This window comes from Pongo abelii, chromosome 9 (assembly GCF_028885655.2).
Source record: "Pongo abelii isolate AG06213 chromosome 9, NHGRI_mPonAbe1-v2.0_pri, whole genome shotgun sequence".
Classification (NCBI taxonomy): domain Eukaryota; kingdom Metazoa; phylum Chordata; class Mammalia; order Primates; family Hominidae; genus Pongo; species Pongo abelii.
The window spans coordinates 136,468,975-136,475,630 of record NC_071994.2 but is presented as its reverse complement, the minus strand read 5'-3'; the positions used below and the strand labels follow the sequence as shown (position 1 = coordinate 136,475,630).

The following is a 6,656-nucleotide window of genomic DNA, read 5'->3' as shown; positions in this document are numbered from 1 at the left end:
AGCAGAAGCACTAAGCTGCACGTCCAGGAGGGAGTCTGCAAAGCCTATGTATTCTCACGGCCACCTGCTGCCTTCTACAGAAGCACATCCAGAGATGTCTGTGAGATGAAGCAGCGTGTTGGGTCCTGGCAGGATCCCTTGGCTGGTGTGGCAGAGCCAGTGTCAGTGATGCCTGTTTCCCACCTGAGCTTCCACAAGGAATATTGGGGCCTAACTTGCAAGGTAACTGAGTGGGTTGCTACTAGAAGAAGTTTCCCTGGAAGAAACGTTACCTTGAAACCATTGAAAACAAGGGACGGAGCCGCTGGCCAACAGCTCCCAATCTCAGGTATTTGGGCAAAACGAGGGAGGGCGAGACCGTTCTGCCTTTGTCTGCTGTGGAGTGGTCTACTGGGGTCTTTCTGTGTTGGGAAAGGATATGTGATGGTTGAATAGTGAGGTCCCCCTGACAGCAGTCACATCACACCATAAATGATTGTTATTTGTGGAGGGACCATAGAAGCCATGAGTCCAGTTCCTTGTTTTACAAAGGTTGAAAGCAAGACACACATTGTAGGAATAATCACCCCAGCTGATCTAGCTAATTGGTGGCAGAGTGAAAATGATGGAGGATGGGTTCAACGGACAGGTAGGACTGGTCATCTCCCATCTACCCAACCTAGTGCAGGAGGGAAGGATGGCTTCAGCCGGAGGTGGAATGGCTGACCTCCTCTGGGCATGCAGACCTCTGGGCAACGTTACCTCGGCAGAGACCCCTCCTTGACTATTCTACCTAAATCATTCCCAGATCTTTGTCTATTTCTTTATGTCTCTCTATCTTTTCACAGCAGTTCTCAGTGGCTGACAGTGAATTATTTTTTATTGTGTGTTCATTGTCCGCCTGTTCCGCTGGAATATAAGCTCCATTAAGGCTTGGAGGCTTTGTTTGGTAACAGCTAAATTCTCAGCACGTTGAACAATACCAGATTCATAGTAATTAATAAATAATAAAAAACCATTGATTGAATGAATGGATGGCATGAGATACTGACCTAAAAAGTTAGTAAGTAAATACTGGCAGATAAGTTTGGAGAGGCAGTGAGAAGGCAGGCAGAGACCTCCAACCCTATTTCTCAGGCATAGTGGCTTTAGCCAGTGTTGACATTTTCTGAGCTGGAGACACAGCATAAGAACAAAGTCCTCCAAGTTACTCATTTTCTGCTATTCTGCTACCTCAACTCTCTGGAATTCCAGAAAATCCCATTTTTTTCTCCTCTCCTTCATTTACTTTTTCTTCTTTGCCTTTTCTGCACTCTGCTTGGATGCAGAAATGCTCATCTTCTGAACAATGCATCTTCCTGGTGTCAGCATCTTGCTCTCATGCCACTTACCTACTTACCTATGATAAACTGGAATGAGATGTGGCTACCCAATTTATCTCCGGAAAAGCTTAGAGCAATGGGGGAGAAAAATTCATCAAAATGTTTGACCATCTTGAATTGTAGGTAGGACCTAGTCATTTATTGGGTGTCAAGAATTGTGCTAAATCTTAGAAATGTAAACTAAAAGGCATAAAATATACTTCCATGCTATGGAATCCAATTCAACAGTTAAAAAAAAAAAGCATGCGTTGTTTTCTTTCCAACTTTTATTTTAATTTCCAGGAGTACATGTGCAGGTTTGTTACGTGGCTAAATTGTGTGTCCTGGGAGTTTGGCGCAGAGATAATTTTGTCACCTGGGTAATCAGCATAATACCTGATAGGTAGTTTTTCAGTCTTTACCCTCCTTCCACCTTCCACTCTCAAGTGGGCCCCTGTATCTATTATTATCTTCTTTGTGTACATATGTACTCAATGTTTACCTTCTACTTATAAGTGAGAATATGCAGTGCTCGGATTTCTGTTCCTGCATTAATTTGCTTAGGATAATGGTCTCCAGCTACATCCATGTTTCTGCAAAGGACATAATTTCATCTTTTTTTATGGCTTCGTAGTATTCCATAGTGTGTATGTACCACATTTTCTTTATCCAGTCCACTGTTGATGGCCTTCTAGGTGGATTCCATGTCTTTGCTATTGTGAATAGTGCTACAATGAACATATGGGTGTATATGTCTTTATGGTAGAACAATTTGTATTCCTTTGGGTATGTACCCAACAAAGGGATTACTGGGTTGAATGGCAGTTTTATTTTTAATTCTTCTACATATAATGACATGGGAGATATTGGAACATATTGTTACGTGGAAAAAATAAGTTGTAATTTGGCAAACATACATTAATAACTTGTTTTAAAAATATCAGTGTTTATCTATACCTATATCTGTATGTCTATGTCCAAGTACATATCTATATCTATAGGTTAGATATACATCCAGAGATGTTGGAGAGATTGTACGTACAGAAAACCACCTCTAAAAGCACACCACAATTGTATACAAGTGGCCACCTCTAAAAGAATGAGATTGCTGAGGGTGGAGATTTTGCTTTATGTACTTTGGTATGTTTCCAATCTTTTTATGTGAAGAGAAAAATATTTGCGATTTAAAAATCAGAGGGAAAAACAATGGCAAAAAAAGTACACGATGAGTGTCTTCTCTTCTGCCCCGAAATAAACCACTTTCCTCTTATTAAGGGAGACAGGTGCATATAAATGTAGAAATCAGTGTGCCAATCTCTGCCCATGTGACATGCACAGGGTGGTGTGACACTTCAAGGAGAGAGGTCTTGTTTGCAGCAGTCAGGGGCGACATCTCAGGGAAAATGTTCTCCAGTTGGTTCTTGAAGAGTAAGTAAAGAGTTCAGCAGAGACATCAGGCTTTCCATGGAGATAGGAGCTGTGTAGGGGTGGGGGAATTGTGCTCATTTGAGCAATGCAGAACTTTTTGGCTGGATGGAGGGTGGGACGTGTGCAGGACAGTCTCATGAAGGCTGGATCCAGACTGTGAAAGACTTCTCTTCAGGGGTGTCTCCCAGGTCAGTGCAAAGATTGAGTCTGTTTATTCCTTCATTTCATAGACATATTTGAGCATCTACTGGCTGTTAGAGTTTTACTAAGTATGAGGATTTAATGATAAATAAGAAACAGAAATCTTGCCTTCTTGGAGACTCTACTTTAGTAGACTTGGATAATTTTCCTTTCTTTCCAAAAAAGACAAGCAATGGCAAACTGCAGTATGAGGTGTTGGTAGTTAGCATTAATTAAGGATTAGAGGCCTTTAGGGGAAATCAAAGTGTTGCTGAAGGATTAGTCATCACATCTATAATTCAGAGCAGCATGGATATTCCACATTTTGTGGAATACTTGGGAAGGATGAAAATGTGTAAGTGGAACCAAGATTTCTTAACATCAACCTCAGAATACCTGTGCACTCCCCTCCCCTCAGTCCTTTTGCAAGATAAAGGGTTGGCTTGTTTAGCTCATCTATCCAGCTTACTGTTCCCCTGCCTCTCTGTCACTGGATTTCCATCACTAGGTGACTGTAGCGTCATATGTGTATGTTGAAGCACTGAATTGTGAATCTTATTACAAGAAAAAAATTTCTTAAAACTAAAAAACAAAAAAGAATCTATTACTTATAAGACAATAATAAAAGCAAAGGTAATTTCCAAGAGCAACATATAACAATATATTCTTCTCTTTGTTTTCCCCTAGAGCTAATTTTAAGCAAGAAACTATGGTAAGATCCTCTAAAGAACTCCACCTACAATTCCCTCTTGCCACCCTCTCCCCACCTCCTGCATAGGTGATTCTGATTCTTTTCCTATTCTGATTCTTTTCCTGAGTTTTTTCTACCCCTCAAGACCTAGGTTTGCCCAAAATGTCTGTGTGAACTAGAGCCCCCCGTTCTTTACAGTTAGCCAGCTTAACACTTCTCCTTTTTATATATGTATTATTTTGTTGCTGGGAATGTAATCCTTCTCTTCTCTTATCCATCATGTTGTTTGTACTTCTTTGTGTACAGGAGAGTAAGCTATTTATTTAAATGCTTTGAGTTATGTACCTTCCCAAATAAACTATTTTAAGATACAGAGATGGATTTAGGGATTCATATACTATCTTTATTAGAAGAAAACTTGCAGCTCATTGGTTCATATGCATCCAATCCAGAATACACATCTTCTAAGCCTCCTCATCATGCATTCAAGCAGCCTCTGCTAGGCCCTCCCTAAGGGCCTAAGCATGTCTGCTACCTGACACAGCTCCTGTTGCTCCCAGTAGCTGTGGCTATGGGAATGGGCCTCATCCCATCGCACTCCCATGGTCTGTCTGTAAAATCCACATGCTAATACTAGTCCTGCCCTGGGAGACAACAGAATAAATGTGAGTCCCCCTCTCCACAGTGCTTCATGTGTTCCCACGCTACCCTCTTGTCTCCCCTGACAACGCCTTTCTTCATGTCCATCTAATTCCCAATCGTGAAGTTCTTCTCATTTCTGGCTCTTTCAAGCCCCATGTCTTGGTTTGTACAGTCTCCTATTACATGTCACCAGATATGGGCTGCCTAGAGCAGAGCAGAGCAGGAGTTTTATCTCTTTTGTTCTGATTCTTTACTTGCTAAATGTACCTACTATGGAAACAAAATGCAATGTATGATCGAATGTCCTTTTGTCAAACAGCCATTTCACTTTTTAAAACTCAGAACTGTGAGAAAACTACAAAACTCCTGAAGATTTTTCACATGTGTTGCTATGAAAACACATCTCCCCACTGCGGGTTATTGTACAGGACCAGCAATCATAATGGAATAGAGTTTTAAACAGCTGCATCATATCCATCAATATAAAAATCATTGAATGAGATAGAAATCCTTTGAACCCATTTTGGAAGGATATCCAAGTGAGATTTTGTTTATTCTAGGAAGGTTGGAAAATATCATTTCATTTATTTTCTGCTAGCATGAAAAGCGTGGACCTTACACGGGAGAAGGAGTACCTTGAAAATAGGTCATCTGTCTGGGTTGATACGTTTTGTGGGTAGGACTGGCAGTTGTGCAGTGAAGCCTTCTGGAGGAAGGCATTTTAGTGTCTGCCATGCGCCTTCTTTTCAGGCTATGAACGTCCCAGAATATATGCCTGTTTTCTCCCTTTTTCACCCATTCTTTGACTAAAGGCTGTTTGAGGAGGCATCCTACTCAGATCACGCTTGTTCCATTGAAGCAAGGCATCTGTAAAGTTGATCACACACAAGCACTTGTGAAAGAGATGGTGACTCAGACTTGCTGGATCTCAAGTTCTTGCTAGATCAATACCCACTGCATCAATGTAGCTATTGACTCGGAATTCATTGCCATAAAAACCATTTGTCAGCCTTCCAGAGAGAAGAGTTCCACGACCAACCTAAAGACTGGCTCACTCCTGTGATTAGTCATTCCCATCTAATTGAGCAAGTGGCTTATTATCTGGGCATTTCCAGACCTTAGTCACCCGTGAGAAGCGGTGAGATGTGGTAATGAGTCCACACTAGCAGGCTTAGCATTATGGCAGCTCTCCTATTGTCACGTTTATTAGGCAGGCACCATGTGCTGAGTTCGGTAGAGGACTTTGAAATGACAAGGTTGCTGCCTTTAATGAGTGAACATATTAAGGTTTAATGATCTCTTACCAAAGAATTGATCCTTCCTCAGATAAAGGACAATGTATCATTCTACAAGTAAAGCAACACTTTAATAGTTTCACCTCTCCAAGCCTTTCAGATTACATAGAACGAGATTCCAAGGATCCGTTATACCTGATGGTATCACTCAGGGTGCTGGTAAGGAAGAGAGATTGTGTAGTGGAGAAAAATTGTTTGCCTGCTAAAATGCCATATAGTATAAAATATTTTATAGGTGTTTCAATAGATTCTATCTTCCAATGGGGGAGAAACTTAATTTAACTAAAACAGCACATTTCTGAGAGTGAACTGATTTGAAGTAAAACAACACACTCGTGGCAGTTCACTGCCAGTTGGATTGGCTTCCTTGGTTTTGCAGTCTCTGCACCCTGTCTTTATTAGAAAAGGCGAGATGCCCTCTCTTTGAGTAATGTCAAATTATACACAGAATTGCGCCTGCTTCCAGTAAGCCATTGGGGTCACTGCAGTTACAGGAACAGGTCCTTATGCCTCAGACATGTAAATAAATAGCTCTTTAGTATTTCAGAGGCTTATCAATTATGAGTGCCCAACCACAGTGCAACTGGGCAATTGACCATGCATCTTGGCTCGCAGATTAGTCTTTCTTTGACTTGCTATAGCTGTGGGATGGTCTCAATTTTCCCTCACCCTCCTCACAAACATTGCCCTTTTCTTCCATTACTCTATGCTGGCTTTGCATAAGAAAGAAGAAATAATATTTGACTGTCAATAAATCGCTCAGTGAGTAGCGCTATTAAGGGACAAAGTACTTTTACATTTCAGAGTTGGTGCTTAGGTCACCAACTTATCCCCTCTGGTATCAAGCAGTCTACCTGGCAAGAGAGTTAGAAAATAGCCTTCACCAAGGGGCTTAGATTTTGTCTTGTCACTTTTGAAAAGATGAATATGTATGAGCATCTCTCCAGAGCCTCTGAAAGGATCACTGGGTGCAGGGTGGAAACCCAGTCACTGAAGTCCACATGGAGAAAAGATAAGGAGTTGGAGTGAACAGCTGCTTGAATGGATGCATTAAACTGACATTAAAATCACCAACGTGTT

At 41.2% G+C, this 6,656-nt stretch overlaps 1 protein-coding gene across 1 annotated transcript in view; it reads left to right on the top strand.

Annotated features, from left to right (window-relative positions):
* Nucleotides 1–6,656, top strand: part of OPCML (opioid binding protein/cell adhesion molecule like) — a 1,125,121-nt gene that overhangs the window by 334,538 nt on the left and 783,927 nt on the right.